We start from the raw sequence: 16,873 nt of genomic DNA on the forward strand, positions 1-16,873 counted from the left end.
CAGAGACTTGCAGATTGTTATTTGTGATGTGCAGAAGAAGCTTTGAAATTGTATCAGTGGCAGTTGGTGAATTTTTTATTGGTTGGGCGTAAATGTTTTTCTCGAATATGAGGGAGCAACGAGTGTAGTGAAAGAACCTGAAACAAACAAGAGGGGCTTGTGGTGGTTCTCCCTGATTTTATTTTTTAAATATTGAGATAAAAGCATGCATTTTCAGCACACTTTCTGCGCAAAAATGGGTGAGAAGCCACAGTTTGCAATCGGTTTTGTGGGGTATCACATGAAAAAATCCAATATATGCAAGTCACCAACGAGGCACATAAAGCATTTTCCAACTCATTTCTATGATGCCTTTGCCTGCAGTATATGCCAGTATAAAAACATTGTCATGCTGGCTGTGCCCATATGTGTCATTGGAGGCTGCACCAATACATGCCAGTATTACCATATAAGGACACCCTCCTATTGGCTTTACCAGTACAAAATGCAATGCCACCATGAGAAAATGTACACTGATTGCACAAATCCATGTCAGTCTGGCCACATAGTAACATTAATCATGCTATCTACCCTTGGCGCCCAGTACAAATATGCCATGCCGTAGTGAACAAATATATCCAGAGTGGACCAACAACTTGGGGCAGTACCACGTAGGAACAGTCATTATGCTGCCTTCACCCTTGATGCACGGTAAAAATGACATGCCGCAGTAAAGAAATATCTCACTAATGTGGGGCAGCACCAAGTAGGGTCACTCATGATTATGCCTTCACTCTTAATACCACGTAGGAGTACTTATCATGCTGACTTCATCCTTGATACCCAGTACAAAACACCATGCCACTGTAAGGAAGTATGTCCAGACTGGTACACCAACATATGGCAGTACAATTTAGGAACACTCATCATGCTGCCCTCCCCTTTGATGCCCAGTAAATAAAAGTCCATGCCACAGTAAAAAACTATATTCATACTGGCCCATAAATCTGTCCCAGTACAACATAAGAACAATCATTATGCTGCCTTCAACCCTTGATTCCCAGTAAAAAACTGCATGCCACGGAACATAAATATGTCCATACAGGCCACCAATCTGTGCTGGAACCACATAAGAACACTCGTCATGCTGCCTTCAGCCTTGATTTTCACTAAAAATGCCATTCCACAGTAAAGAAATATGTCCAGATTGTCCTGCCAATGTTGGCCAGTACCACATAGGAACACGCCTCATGATTCCTTCGCCCTTGATGCCCATGCCACAATAACAAAATGTGCCTTTGCTGCAAAGGCATGTTTCTTTACTGTGTCATGCTTGCTGAACAGATTCCCCCATATGCAAGAACCCTAACCACACCGGTTGGCCCTTTCATCTGCCAAATCCCTGAATCTCGCCCTGCTCAATACTAGGTCATTAATAAAAAAAACACTTTGGATGTCCACGATTTTATTTTATAGCTTGATGTGGATATAATGTGCATCACTGAAACTTGGCTCTCAGAAGCCCATGGCCCTGTTATAGAGCAAGGGACCCCCCCACTCATATTATGTTTTCTTTGGGAAACACCGTGATAACGGTCTAGGTGGTGGAGTTGCTATTGTGTGTAAAAAGAATCTTGGGATGGATGAGGTGAAAGTGGAGTGTCAAGGGTGCAACATACTGCATACCAAGATTATTTCCAATCATAGTTTTGGTATAAATGTTGTAGCACTTTACAGACCACCTGGAGAATCACCTTGGTTCAATAAAGATCTTATTGATTTTTTATCCGCCATGTGAAAAACTAACACCGCTGTAATCCTTCTGGGAGATTTTAATTTTTGGAGAGGGAATTCGAAAGATAGGAAAGCTACGGAATTAGAGAAACTTTTGAACAATGAGAACATGATTATTAATCATTCTGAACCCACACAAATAAAAGGAAATATCTAAGACTGGGTGGCCAGTGAAGACATCACACTTACAGGGGTTACTACTACCTATTGTTTGTGGTCAGACCATTCCTCCATCATGTGTCAGATTCAACTTCCCACGCCATTTAGGCAACAACATAAGCTGCCACTCAAGGTATTGGGCAGGATCTATAGCGCCATCACATCCCCTGATCTGGCGGCCTGCATGGATGCCCTGATGACAAAATGTAATGATGCAGACCACCCTGATACACTAATTTACAACTATAATAGAGATATGATGACGCTGCTTGATAGGATTGCCCCGACTAAGGAAAGAAATGTAAGGGATGCTTTAAACCATCAAAAATGGTTCTCACCCGAATTGGCCCAGTTAAGAACTAACAAAAGACAGGCCGAGCATGCCTGGCTCAAAGGTAAAAATCCTAACAACAAAGCAGCATGGAAGTGTAAGGAGAAGGAGTACATAGATAAGATCACTGAAGCTAAACGTAATGATTATAATGATCAAATAAATAGGGCTGGGAACCGAATAAAGGAACTCTTGAAATTATTCAGAACATGGCAGAAACCCAAAGTGCCCAATCAGAATATAAAACCATCTAAAGAAGACTGTGAAAGAGTTCAAAAGGCCTTCTCAGATAAACTTCTGATTGCTCAAAACAAAATAAGGAAAGAGTTGAACAGGCCGAGGCCTGTTGCAGTGCTGTGAACACCAGAAATAGGTCACAAGATAAGGCGATTGACTCTATTTCCCCACACTCTGGGGAGCAAAATCGGGAGGCTTCCCTCACTCCTTTTTCCATGATAACACCTTTGGAAACTGAAGACATTCTCAAGGCCATGCACCCCAACAGATGCCCTCGGGACCTTCTGCCTTTCAAGGTCATCTTGGAGCATTATGACATGTTTGCCCCTTATTTGTGCCGATTTTTTAATGCTTCCTTCAAACATTGTTCCATTCCGCAATCTATTAAGGATGTGGCAGTGACCCCACTTCTTAAGAAACAGGGCTTAGACCCTAATGGCGCTGCAAATCTCTGTCCTATTTGTAATACTCTGTTCTTCTTAAAGCTGGTCGATAAGGTGGCCTCAGTGCAGCTCCAATTATATCTGGAAACTGCTAGTATTCTTCATAAGAAGCAGTCAGGTTTTTGATGCTCACACGGCACTGAAAGTGTGCTGATAGTGCTAGACCTGCAGACGTAAATGCTGATGGTGCTGGAGAAAAGTAGATTGGGGCTGCTGATTTTACATGACTTTTCAGCAGCCTTCGATCTACTAGAACACAAGATTCTGATGGAAAGACTGGTGGTTACTGGGGGCTTCTCGGGAAGATGCGGCCAAATGGACAAGATCTTTTCTGGAAGGTTGTAGATCGAGGTATATTGCGGAGAAAACTCATCAGAGGTGAACCTATTGTTTATGGAGTCCCTCAGGGGGCATGCTTGTCCCCAACACTCTTTAACATATATATTCAGCCTCTGTGTTTGGAGCTGGTGAGATTGGGAATCTTTTTCACCAATTATGCGGACGACTTTCAGCTGTCGATGGAGATTGGTGGGAATCATGCAGATGATCAGGAAAAGCTAAATCTTCTTTGTCTGGTTATAAAAAACTAGGTGTACACCAATTGGTTATTTTTGAGCGCTGGAAAAACTGATCAGATGCTCTTTGGGTCCAAACAAGCTAGGGAAGGCCTTGATCAGGCTTTCCTCAGCTTTGTGATTGAGGGCAGCTGGATTGTAGTAGGTACTAAAGGGAAGACCCTTGGTACATATATGTAGGCCAATCTGAATTCAGACACCCATGTGGATTTTATAGTAAAAAATACAAATTACTATTTAAGAGTACTTAGACTAGTTGGCCCCATGGTTACCAAAGATAACCGAGCAAAGCTGGTGCAAGCTGTCATTTTCCTCGTCTGAACTACTGCAACTCCCTACTGGGAGGGACCAGCCGGGAGGCTTTATAAAAACGACAGAAAATCCGAAACGTAGTGGTACGCATAGTCCATCAAATGGCGCGGAGATAACCAGTGTCCATGGCCCGGCAAGAGCTGGACCGGTCTCAGCCAGGGTCCTTTTCAAGTTACTGACCCTGGGCCACAAGTGTATCTTTGGAGTCACCCCTCAGTACCCTAAAGAGAGGATTTCTATCTACAAACTGACTAGGGACCTTCGCTCTGTTAAGGGCTGCCTCCTTAGAGTGGGTTGTGTCAAAAGAGCCAAAGGAAATGGCCGCTCCTTTCCATTTGTGGAAGCTAACGCCAAGAATGTGTTGCCAGAGTCACGCCGGAAGGAGGAAAATCACCTTGCTTTCAGGAAGTCGCTCAAGACAAGGCTGTTTGTGTAAATCTTTGAAGACTTGGATGTTACCACTACTTATATCTTTGTCCATCGTCAGCGCCTGGATGCCTTAGGGCTATGGTACTTTAAAAGAAAAATTAACATAGCATAAAATAACATTAATTCCTTGCCATAGTCAGAAATCCTTGCATGGGATTTTACAAACGCATTAGGCCACATACACCAATGCCACCCCACCCAAGGCCCCAGCCTTCTACAGACACACACATACACATTCACACAAGTAGTCATACACCCATACAGCTTCTCTAAAACAATCAATTGCAAGCGCACCCAGAACATTCACAGAGCATTCTCACTCACATGTTTACTCCTGCAGATACACTGTCACTCACATGCACTCACCCTTTTCAAATAAATGTTCTCTCTCAGACAAATACACTCAAACACATGCAGCACAAATCATGCAAACACAACATTCCCTTTCGTATTTTTTTATTTAAAAATGTTAAGGGGCTTAATGCACCCCGTCGTGAAGACTTTCTTAAGGACCTTAACAATGGTGAACGAATGTGAAGAACAATTTGTATTACCTGTATCTGCCACTTGCCGCCCTAAAGATATTTGGGCTCCGTTTAGGAGCTACTTTTGTAATATACTTTCGGAAAATGACTTTACACCCTTGTCAATGCCTTGATCTATCAAATGCTATGTAATACAATATCCGACATCAAATGTAATCTTTTGCTGTGATGCTATGCTGAACTGTACTGGCTCTGTTTGGATGTGACTCTCTATAAAATAAAGTTTATTTAAAACAAAAAAAAAACTTAAGGGGCTGCTGCAGTGAATTTCTTTTTTCAGCATCTCCCTAGGCTTCCCCTCATGACTTCCTCCTCATGACGCTGGAGGAAGTAGGTCAGGGGTTAGGCCAAACCCTTCACCCCTCCTTTTGCTTGTTCCTGGATCAGGCAGAGGGAAGGATCAGCATTCCGTCCCCACCCCGTCCTCAGACAGACAGGCAGAGGGAAGGATGAAGTGCCTTAGTATGCTCCATGCGCCAGATTTTACAGTGCCCTTGAAGAAGTCTGACGTCATGATGGTCTCCCTAATGCTTTCACAGAGCTCTACATGTCTGAAGGCATGGGTGTTTTATTCACAGTCCCACACTCATGTAAAGTGATGTGCAGAGCATTAGGGACACCAACAGTCGTTGCCTTTGCAAAGCATGTAAAGGCTTTTAGATTCTTTCCAAATGTAAACACAATATTTACATCATGGAGCACCTTAAAACATTTGCTCCGTAATGCAAATACTTTTGTTTCTGATTACATTTACTGTATGGACCTAGAGGGTCCTGACAATTAAGGAGAGGCTTCACCCTAGATCCCATGGGTAAGCCAACCCCACATTGCATAAGAAAGTAAAGGTTTTTTTGTGCCAAATAAGCAGACCTGAACATATGCTCACCAGAGGCCTGTGACATTTTTGTGTCTCTCTTCTGTTCAGGACCCTTTCCACTCAAATGACCTTCATAAAAAGAAATATCAGCCAACGTGTGAGAAGACAAACCTTTTCATGGAAGAAAGCACATTACTATAAAGGGAGATAAGATGATTTGTCCACGATCACTGTATCTTCCCCTTGCAAAGCTGCAATATAAGCCTCAACACTTTAGTTCCACAGTCTTGAAATTGACTACCTAATCATATCTCCCAACTACACTTCATGCTCTTAATTGAGGTGGCTTCCAGTTTTTACAATCCTCGATTGGAGAAGCAAATCTCTAGACCTGAGCCATACTAATGCTACGTTACATTTTATAGCTAGCTCTATCTGCTACAGAATAGGTTTCTGTCAAATGAGCTGTTACTTTCTCAAAAGTAAATATGTACGCAAGTTTATCAACGCGTTTATCAACCTCAGTTATGGAAATGGCTGAGTCGTCGTTGGTGGAATTTGGTACTGTGATGTAGAATATTTGCACAATCTCTGCAACATGTGTAATACGATGACGACAGAAGGCATTATAGTTGGGGTCTGAAACCATCGGCTCTCCTGATGTTTTAGACTACAACTCCCATCAACCAAAGCCAGTGTAAACAATAGTAGAGGAGCAAGGGATTTGTAGTCCAAATCATCTGGAGAACTCCAACTTGCATACCACTGCATCGCAGGATTAATTGATTGGAGCCGAGTGTACTTAGTGTGGCGCTGCCCCGTGACAGGACGCGCACACGGCGGCGTGTCGTTGCATGCCGCTGCATGCTGTATAAATAAACAGGGCGTTCCCGGCCGCGTCAGAGTGACCGGGAAGACCGAACTGTAAGGACGTCTGCTGTGTGGTCCTTACAGGGTGGGGGCTTATGGGCATCGCGTGGGGGTGCTGCACCCACCCCCAACAGTGGCGACGAGTGGAGGCTGATGCCCGGGCCCGGCAGTGAAAATATGCACAATTTTTTTCCCTGAAACGGAACGAACGAACGCTTCGTTTCATGCCGTGGCCGTGCATCACTCATGTGGCTGGCGGCCATTTTGTCTACGAGGCCGTGGAACTTCACTGAGCTCCGGTTTGGGCGGTGAGTGGCATCCAGGCCTAATTTTTGGATACACTGCTAGCAGGCAGTTATACCTGCATGCCCATGCCCGAATTTTGTATTTTCTCCAATATTTGGGCTTCCTACGTCGAGTGTAAGCTAGGAGAGGGGCTATAATGGCTGGGCCTGCTTAGCCCAATTCTCTTTTCTTGGCTCAATATTTGGGACTCCTACACCCACTGGGTGCTACTACAGCGAGGTGGCTGGTGCTTCTTCATCCCCTTCATCATCAGGCTGTTGAGGCCTCATCTTCATCCTCTTCATCATCAGGGTGGACTGCTGCAGTGGCAGACCCTGTGGAGTTCCACCTTCTTCCCCCGTTTGAACCTTTATTTGCCTGGGTGGGGCATCAAGACTCTGCAGAGGTGGTGGGTGATTGAGTTGCGGCCCCCGAGATCCCAAGAGGGGGTGCCTGTGCGCTCAAGCCCATGAGTGATTCGGAGGACCAGGACGGTGGTCAAACAGCAGCTCAACAACAGGCCCCTCAGGCCCCGGTGCCTCCAGTGCAGCCACAGATGGCTGCTCCACAACAACTCCCTCAAGCCCAAGTCGGTGGTCAAGCTCCGGTGCCACCTCTGGCACAGCCAATTGCTCAGCAAGGACTTCCCATCATGGCCCAGGCACGTGCCTATGCAGCCCTGCAGCCCATTCCCGAGTTTGGCGTATCGGGCCCACCATCCAGCATTGGGCCCAGGTGGAAGAGGTGGGTTGACCGCCTTGATATGTACTTTAGGGCCGCACAGGTGACGGATGATGACAGCAGGGTGGCGACAATGCTGTACTTGGTGGGGCCTTCGGTCCAGGAGATTTTTGAGTCACTTCCAGCAGGGGATGGCTCCTACTGTCGGAATTGAAACAATATTAGGCCTCCTATCGCAACAATTGTATGTGTATTGGCCTACGCCAAGTTGTCTAAACATCGTATGCGAACAAACTCCACGGCAAGGTCTTGACCTTAGAGAAAGTAATGTAAGTCGCCATCTTGGATTAAGCCGCCATTTTAGGTTCTCTTGTTATATGGAAGTCACCCTGAACATCAAAATGGAGGCCGAATGACATTCTGAGTAAGATTCTGGCCGTTGTGACTTCCGTACACATGAATAATTAATATGCCTGCAGGCCACTTGTCGGGGTCGCAAACTGAGGCCTTGTCCTACCGTTGACCTATATGTAAATGTACAACTATATCAGTGAAACCAATCAAAATGCATATATTAAAGGATTGACCTGTCAAGGAATCTATAGGCCCGGCTCACAGAATGGTTAACCCGCGAGAGGGTTGGCTAAGGGCTGGATAAACTGTATAAAAGACCCAGGTATTTCAATGTGCGTTCTCTCTCACTAACGCATCAAACCCTCGTTGAAGTTCGTTATGTTACTCTGAGAGCCGAATAGCTATCCGTTTGTCAATTGACTTTGGTAACTGTTGTAGCTTTTAAATAAAGCACTTGTATGTTCTTTGTAACCTGTGTTGGTGTGTTTCCTTTTGGGCTTCCCGGCCGCATATTATTTTTCTGTTTCCACAGTTGGCGCCCGAATAGGGACCCTCAAGATTGATGCCGGATCATTGAAGGTTGACGCAGACTATCGAACTGGGATCGGACGGTGTGATACTGCGGGCCCGACCGAACGAGACGCTATACCTCGGCAGCGCTGCACGATCCGATCCTAGAACGATAGTCGTGTGGTCTGACACGGCATCTTGACGAGGGTCCATTTTTGAGGTGGGCAGATTTGTCGAAACCACCAAACACAAGGTAAAATTCGTTAAGTAAGTTCTTTGGTAAACCGTACGGTCCTCCTTAGGTTTGGTCAGGTGCAGTCATGACCCGACTCTTAATTTAACCCTGACAATTTGAATTTGGCGTATTGTATCTGCAGACACAATTATTGACCAGGTAACACCAATTTTTTGTGAAATGCCTGGGAAATTGTCTAGCTGCTTTAGGGCTTTGTTCTGCAGCGATCGACAATCTTTGGAAGTTAGCCGCCCGGCACCACAGGAGGGGTCGCCGGCATGTACTATGTACTGTAAGTATGGCATTGGAAGTATAGTATTTAATGATATTCGGCACAGACAAACCAGACATGCCTCCGAATTTCAGTGGCCAATCAATGGTAGTTTCGAGATCCCCCGTATTGAATACCTGGAATCGGTCATGCTAAAAAAGAAGGCCAGACCTGCAGCATTTGATATTTTGCAGAATTGGAAAAAAGAAGCATTGCAGCAGCTTAAAAGTAGGGATAAACATGCACGCCGTCATAAAACAAATGCCGAAAAGGCGTTGTTATATGATAAAGAAAAACATTCAGAGTCAGTCAAAAATATGGATAGGGCTTTCTCACTCGGTATCCAGAAAATCTATCCCTCTAAAGATTTCCATGTTTCTGAAGAATTTATTGAAAAATTGTTAAACGAATGCAGGCCTGGTGCCTCTGCACCACCTCCGTGTGATCCTCTCCCTGGTGCTCTGCCCATCCCTGCTGTTATTCCTGCTGTCATTCCTGTTCCCCCTGTACAACCTACTGTTCCTATTCCTCCAGTTGTTGTTCCTCCACCTATCCTACCACCCCTTCCTCTTGCGCCGATAGTTGCACTCTTATTGAATTTGCCCACACCTCTGCTCCCGAGTGGTTCTGTATTGACTGAAGTTGATCGAGGAGCGGGGTCAAAGATTGTCACTCGAAATACAGTTCTGCAGACAAGAAACGGGAATTATTTGCATGGGCTAAGCACTGTATGGAGAGAGGTGATCAAGCTAACGTTTTTTCCACATTATCAAATATGGGCAATTTTCCCGATAAAAATGTTTTTATCGAAGGTTTGGGGACTCATTTATGTGTAATGTGGGGTAGATTACATAATACGGATCTCCCACAAGGGGTGAGGGATCTAAATACTTTAGCGCTTTCGAGGGACACAGAGGAGAAAGTATATGGTCATGTTGAGAGATTGTTTGAGTATAGGAGGGACTTTGAGAAATTACGGGATGAGGATGGTGAAGACGACAGTATGTATGTGGAGAAACGGCTCCTTCCGTGTCGTAGATCGGCATCTGAGGAAGTACGAATTTGTACCAAAGATGCGATTCGATGGATCTCGGATTCATCGATACCGCTGGATGAAGTATATGACACATATAATCAGTATACAGTAGAAATGCAGAGGAAGGTGATTCAGGTAATGGTACAGTACCTGCAGGATGAATGTGTAAGGAAGAAGGTTAGCTGTCCTATAGAGTTATTGGGTATTTGTAAGAGGGCTTTTTCGCCCGACACTTCTTCAGCTGCCTTAGCGCTCGACCTGGCTCTGTTGCTTAGTAAGCGGTCAGAGTTATCTATATCTCAGTTGCCTATGAGAGAGGTTCCTCCGACATTTGTCCCAAAGGTTGAGATTCCCGCTAACATTGGGACTGGTGCACCCGCAGTGGACATCCCTGCACATTATGTATCGCAATTTGTTCACGTCCCGTTTTCATGACAGGAAGTGAACACTATTAGACAATCAATTCCCGATATTAGGAAAAACCCGACAGGATTCTACAAAGAGATAGAGTCCGTTTTGCAGTCCTCTGTGTTCACCTTAAGTGATATTGACTTGCTATTCCCTGTACTCCTGCCCGTAGATTTATGGAAGCAGGTTCGAACAATAGACGATGTGCCAGGGTTAGGAGATACGTGGGCTAACATGACTAGGTTTGATGGGGAAAGACCAGCTGGTGAGAAACCACCTCAGGTAATACTTACTTTGCCTGATAGAATTGTCGCAAAATTGAAAACCATAATTCCTGAGAAAAGAATTATTTGGGACAAGCTAACGGCCTGTGTTCAAGGAAAAAGTGAAGGTGCCACTGAGTTCTTTAATAGATTCGAACAGGTATTCTCTGACTTCAGTGGACAGGACTTGGGCACAGAGTCTGGGAAAAAGTTGTTTGTGGACAAATTTGTACGTGGATTGTTGCCCGACATCCAGTCACAGATTATGTCCTCTGAGAGCGCTTGGCAGGTGAAATCCCAATCTGAAGTTTTGCACATGGCTCAGTATTATGAGAACCGTGTCAATAATGAAAAAGAGAAAATAGAGAAGAGGAAAGGAGATTTGAAGACTAAATTATTGTTATAACAAATCGTTAGAAATCCCAGAGGGGGTACTTTACAGACCAGAGGTCAGTATGTCCCAAAAGGAAACGCTCCTTTGGGTCCTGTGAATGTTAATCAATGTGCCTATTGCCGCCAGGAAGGTCATTGGCGAGCACAGTGCCCCGTCCTTCGACAAAGGTCAAACAATGCATTTGGGAGTACGGGTAAACGACCTAGAGGTCGCCCTGGAGCGGGGGGCCCTGATAGAGGTCAGTTTTCGCAAAATCCTCAGCAACCTTTTTCACGGGAAAATCAGACTTCGAGTGTGGACACGAGAAACATATTTGATCACCCTTCTGCTGCCTACCTTTCTGAAGAGCTTCCTTCCAATGACATTTTATTTCGTTAGGACTGCCCGAAGCAGGGTTTGGAACTTTCACCTATTCCCGTTAATCAGAAAGGTCCCTACATTGAATTGTTAGTGGGGAATAGGAAACATCAGTTTTTGATAGGCACTGGAGCACAGAAGTGCTCCATTGATCATTCGCGGGTTCCAAACATTCCACTGTCAGGGCAAACAAATGTTTCTGTAGGGTTTTCTGGCATACCAATTGCTTGCCCGGTTTCTTCGCCGGTACCTGTTTCTTTGGGTCCCTTCACGGACCATTGTCCCTTCCTCCTGACTTCGAACTGTGGAGAGAATTTGTTGGGGTTAAATTTGTTGAAGAAACTGAATGCAGTAATTCATTGTTCCTCTGACGAAGTGCGACTAATGGTTTCACCACAGTAACTTCCCAATTCTCAGTTTTTGACTTGACCATTGCCTCCTGAGTTTAGTGTTGTTCCGGAATGTTTATGGGCGGTTGACAACAATGATGTCGGGGTGCTACAGATTGAGCCTGTTAAAATAGTTTTGAAGCATGGAGTTAAACTACCACGCATTCCGCAATATAAAATATCAGTTGAGGGCGAGCGTGCCCTGCAGTGCATTGTCTCCGATTTTGTGCATCGAGGAGTGATTGAAGAGATTGCAGGTAGTTTATGTAACAGCCCGATTTTGCCTGTATACAAGAAAGGCGACAATGCAATCCCATACCGTTTCATAATTGATCTACGTGCTATTAACAAAGTTGTCGCCCCACAATTTCCAATTGTGCCTGATGTAACAACGATACTAACAATGATCCCTGCTACAGCTACGCACTTTAGGGTTGTGGATCTAAAGAATGCTTTCTTTAGTATTCCTATACACAAGGAGAGTAGATATTTGTTCGCGTTCACCTTGGGAGGACGTTCGTTCACATTTACTCGTGCACCTCAAGGGTATACTGAAAGTCCAAGCATTTATAGTAGAGCTTTGAAAGAGCAGCTTGATACCCTTGAATTGCCACCTACTTGTAAACTGCTTCAGTATGTCGATGACTTGCTTTTGGCTGCAGATTCTGAAAGTGCTTGTAAAGAAGGCACTGTATTGTTGCTTATTCATCTGGCTGAAAAAGGTCATAAAGCTTCGCTCAAAAAATTTCAATATTGTTGTCAGGAGGTCGCCTATTTAGGCGACCTCCTGTCAAAGGAGGGGAGAAGATTGACACCTGAAAGAATAAAACACATTTCTGGCATGTCTGTTCCAAATACACAGAAGGAAGTCAGAGCCTTAATAGGTATGGCTTCTTACTTTAGGTTGTGGATCCCGAACTTTTCACTAGTGATAAAACCGATGTTGGCTTTGACGAAGAAGGGCATTTCTTTGCCGCTGCCATGGAAATCGGAACATCAACGATCATTTGAGCTTCTCAAAACTGCGTTATGCTCTGCACCGGTTCTGGGTACTCCAAATTATGACAAGGCCTTTGTGTTGTTTGTGCATGAATGTGATGGATGTGCTTTGGCTGTGTTAACACAGGAACACGGAGGGAGGAATAGGCCGTGCGGCTACTACTCTTCCTCCCTTGATCCTGTCGCATGCGCTTTGCCAAGATGTTTGCGAGCTGTCGCTGCTGCTGCCGCGTCTGTAAAACAGAGTGAGGGAATGGTCCTAGGCCATGATTTAATTCTGATGATACCTCACTCTGTAGATGTCCTACTGAATAAAACCCAAACGCAACACCTCACCTCTGCACGGCTGACAAGGTATGAATTAATTCTGTTTTCCCCTCACATTCAAATTCAGAGGTGTTGTGCTCTTAATCCAGCTGAACTCCTACCTTTACCGCAAAATACTGTTTGCGGGGACGAAGAATTACATGACTGGCTTTATACTACTGAACAGGAAACGAAGGGCAGGATAGACCTTATAGATACTCCTTTGGACAATGCGGAAGGGGAGCTGTTTTGTGATGACTCCTGCTTCAAACTCCCAGATGGTACATCTACAGCTGCCTACGCAGTTACCACATTGAGTACGGTTGTTGAAACTAAGAGATTTCCGCATAACTCCGCGCAGGCCGCAGAGATTATAGCGTTGACCCGAGATTGTGAACTCTCCGAAGGGCATACAGTAAACATATATACTGATAGCCAGTACGCCTTTGGGGTGGTTCACAACTTTGGGAGGCCCTGGTCGGAAAGAGGGTTCCTAACCTCACAGGGGACCAAGATTCAGCATGGTCCCCTGATAGTGCAATTGCTCTCGGCACTCTCACTCCCTAGGCAATTAGCGATCATGACATGTGCAGCACATCGTAAGGTCATAGATGATGTGGGAAAAGGGAACGCTTTTGCTGACCAGATAGCCAAGCAAACGGCCACAGACCTTAGTGCAGACATGTATGCTCTAAGGGAAACAAAAGATGCCTATGTAATGGATGAGGGTATCGGGTCTGTGCGAGATATCCAAACTGATGCCACAATAGAAGAATCTAAAAGGTGGGCCGAAGGGATGGGGAAACTGGATGCCGAGGGGTGTTGGGTGGATACATCTGAAGGGAAATGGTTGCTGCCTGATTCATATGTGCAGGCAATGGTTACGATGGCACACGGTCCTACGCTTGTGTGTGCTCAGCAGATCACGAAAATGTTAGAACAAGTCTGGGTGAATGAAAAAATTTTGAAGATTGCACAGCGACATGTTCAAAATTGTATGATTTGCTTACAGCACAATGTGGGGAAGGGGACAGTAACTCCAAGGGGTAGTTTTGGGCCTCCTTCTGTTCCCTTCGAGGTCATCCACTTTGATTTTATTGAGATGGAACGGTGTAACAATCTAAAATATGTTCTTGTGATTATTTGTGCCTTTAGTAAATGGGTTGAGGCTTTCCCCGTTAAGGATGCTACTGCCATGACCACTGCAAAGACTATGGTAAAAGAATTCTTTCCACGATTTGGGCTACCTAGGGTAATTTGGTCGGACAACGGTCCCCATTTTGTTGCAGCAGTAATTTTGCAGATATGCACAGCGTTACACATTGAAAATCGATTTCACTCGGCTAGACATCCTCAAAGTGCTGGGTTGGTAGAGAGACATAACGGTATCCTAAAGAATAAGCTTGCAAAAACATGTGCCGGCACCAAATTGAAATGGCCAGATGCCGTTTCCTCTTGTATTGTTAGCCATGCATACCACTCCTCAAACTAAGACTGGGCTCTCTCCATTTGAGGTAGTGATGGGGAGACCTGCTAAGATTTGGGGCCTTCTGAAGCCCAAAACCTTGAGGGAGGTTGAAAATGTATTGCTTGTAGACTACTGCAACCAATTGACTAAAAATCTGTATCTCATTTATCATCAGGTCCAATCAGCTTTACCTGTACGGTTTACGGGCCCAGGACACAACATTCAGCCTGGAAGCTGGGTCCTAGTGAAGGCCTACGAAAGGTCTTCCTGTCTCGCGCCTCGCTGGCGGGGACCCTACCAGGTGCTGTTGGTCACCCAAACAGCAGTGCGGGTGGCTGGAAAGAAGCATTGGATCCACGCGACGCATGTCAAGAAACTTCCTCACCCGACGCCACACGTTACAGAAGAAGCAGAACCCCTCGCTGAGGCTACAAAATCTGATCCTGGAGTAGCAAACAGCGCTGTGAGTGTGTCGGAGAATTTCTCTGAGACCGTGGAGCTTGGGGAACAGTCCATTTCGTCCCCGCACTCTTTGAAAAGGTCACTTCCGGAAAACACTGTTTCAAGTTCTGCGACTTCCGTCGCCTCCAATACGTTGCTTCCCTCAGGAAGTGACGTTACCCTATTTCCGGATCTAACAGTACTGGGTACCACCAGGTACGACCTTCGACAAAGAGAAGAAAATAGAACTACGGCACGGGTTTTGCCTGTGCATCTGGAAAGAAAAAGTTATTGAGAGTTTTTCTCTTGCAAAAGGAAGTTTTTTTTTAAAGAAGGAAAAAAGGGTTTCTGCTGGCTAGGGTAGGTGAAGGACTAAGAAGTCGCGCGACCGTAGTGTCGCCAGCAACGAACATTGGGGTCGTCGATTGAGAAACTACGATGCCTGCCACCTCCACCGCTGCTGCTCGCATTGGACTTGTAAATAAGGGGGTGATCAACTCGGACAACGAACAATGTGCCTGGGGCCCGAAAACGTATTGCTGTGTTGTGTTAATAATAATTGGAATTTGTATAGTTACTGCTGTGGGACTTTGGTACTTCGAAGAAATGTACCCTCTAAAACCTCTACTGCCAATTGAGATTGTACCTACTGCTTTGACTCCCTCTGTACACCTTCATACTTTGTCACCTAGAGACTCCCAGCATAGACGAAAGTACCATAATAACACTTTAATGATAATAATGAATTCAACGCATGCCATCTTTAATAAGAGTAATTGCTGGATTTGTACCCATTTACCGCAACATGGGAACAAGGGGCTAGGATGGTATATTCACCCTTTACCTTTAACGACTGCTTGCTATGCCTCTCTTAGAGCACTATTCTTTGGCCGTTGGAATGACAGCATCTCAGGGAACTTTGATGGATCTAATTTAAATGATTTTGAGAAACGTGAATTGACTCCCCTGGGATGCTCGCTTTTTGCAAATAGAAGTAAACCTAATGTTGCTTCTATTAGGCCATCTGATGAACTATCTCTTCCTTTTCAAACTCTAATTTCCTTTAAAATGGCTCTGATAGGCAATAAGGACGCTGTGCCTCCTTCCTACTCTATTAATCATAGCCCCGATTCAGTCCCCTTTTGTGTACAAAGAAATGGCACTCTGTCAATGGGAGATTTTGAAGGTTGTGTGAACATTGTAAATTTGACCGGGGAGAACAGGCCTCTGTATGTAGGGGGGCCTATCTATTTCGTTTGCGGTAGTTTAGCATTTCCCTGGTTGCCCAAGGATTGGCAGGGAACCTGTTATTTGGGAATCCTGTTACCTGGGGCATTTATAGCTAGCACATTGGAAGTTTCTAAGGCTCGCCCACGGCGGGACGAGAACGGAGATACCCGTTGGCAAGTATTGGGAGATATTGCAAATTCAGTTGTGCCATTTTGGGGACAGATAGCAAATTCGGAAAATATTAGGGGACTAGCAAGGGTACTGGAGAGAACCATCAATCGGACCACGGATATACTCTACAATATGACACTAGAACAAAAAGCAATAAGATTGGTAGCACCCCAAAATCGGATGGCATTAGATGTCATCCTGGCAGAATGTGGTGGAGTATGCAAATTAGTGGGGCCGCTTGCTGTGTTTTCGTACCAGATTCCTCACCGACAATTTTCAAAGCAATACAGAACTTGCACATCCTTAGTTCTGAAGTGCATGTTCCTGTGGGAGATTGGAATATTAGCGCCTGGTTCTGGGATTCTCTACGATCCTGGGGTTGGAAGGTGCTTTCTGTTATACTGGTTATTTTGGGAATCCTGCTGTTCCTTTGTTGCTGTTTCCAATGTCTACCTAGTATATGTGCAATGCTAGGGGGATGTTGTGCTCAGGCAGTGAGCACAATAGGGCACAACATGTATGCCCCAGATACAGCATCTAAAGAGTTTGTGTTACAAGAGGGAAGAACGACTTAATGGCTATAG

This window comes from Ambystoma mexicanum, chromosome 6p (genome assembly GCF_040938575.1).
Source record: "Ambystoma mexicanum isolate Mex_15411 chromosome 6p, UKY_AmexF1_1, whole genome shotgun sequence".
NCBI lineage: Eukaryota > Metazoa > Chordata > Amphibia > Caudata > Ambystomatidae > Ambystoma > Ambystoma mexicanum.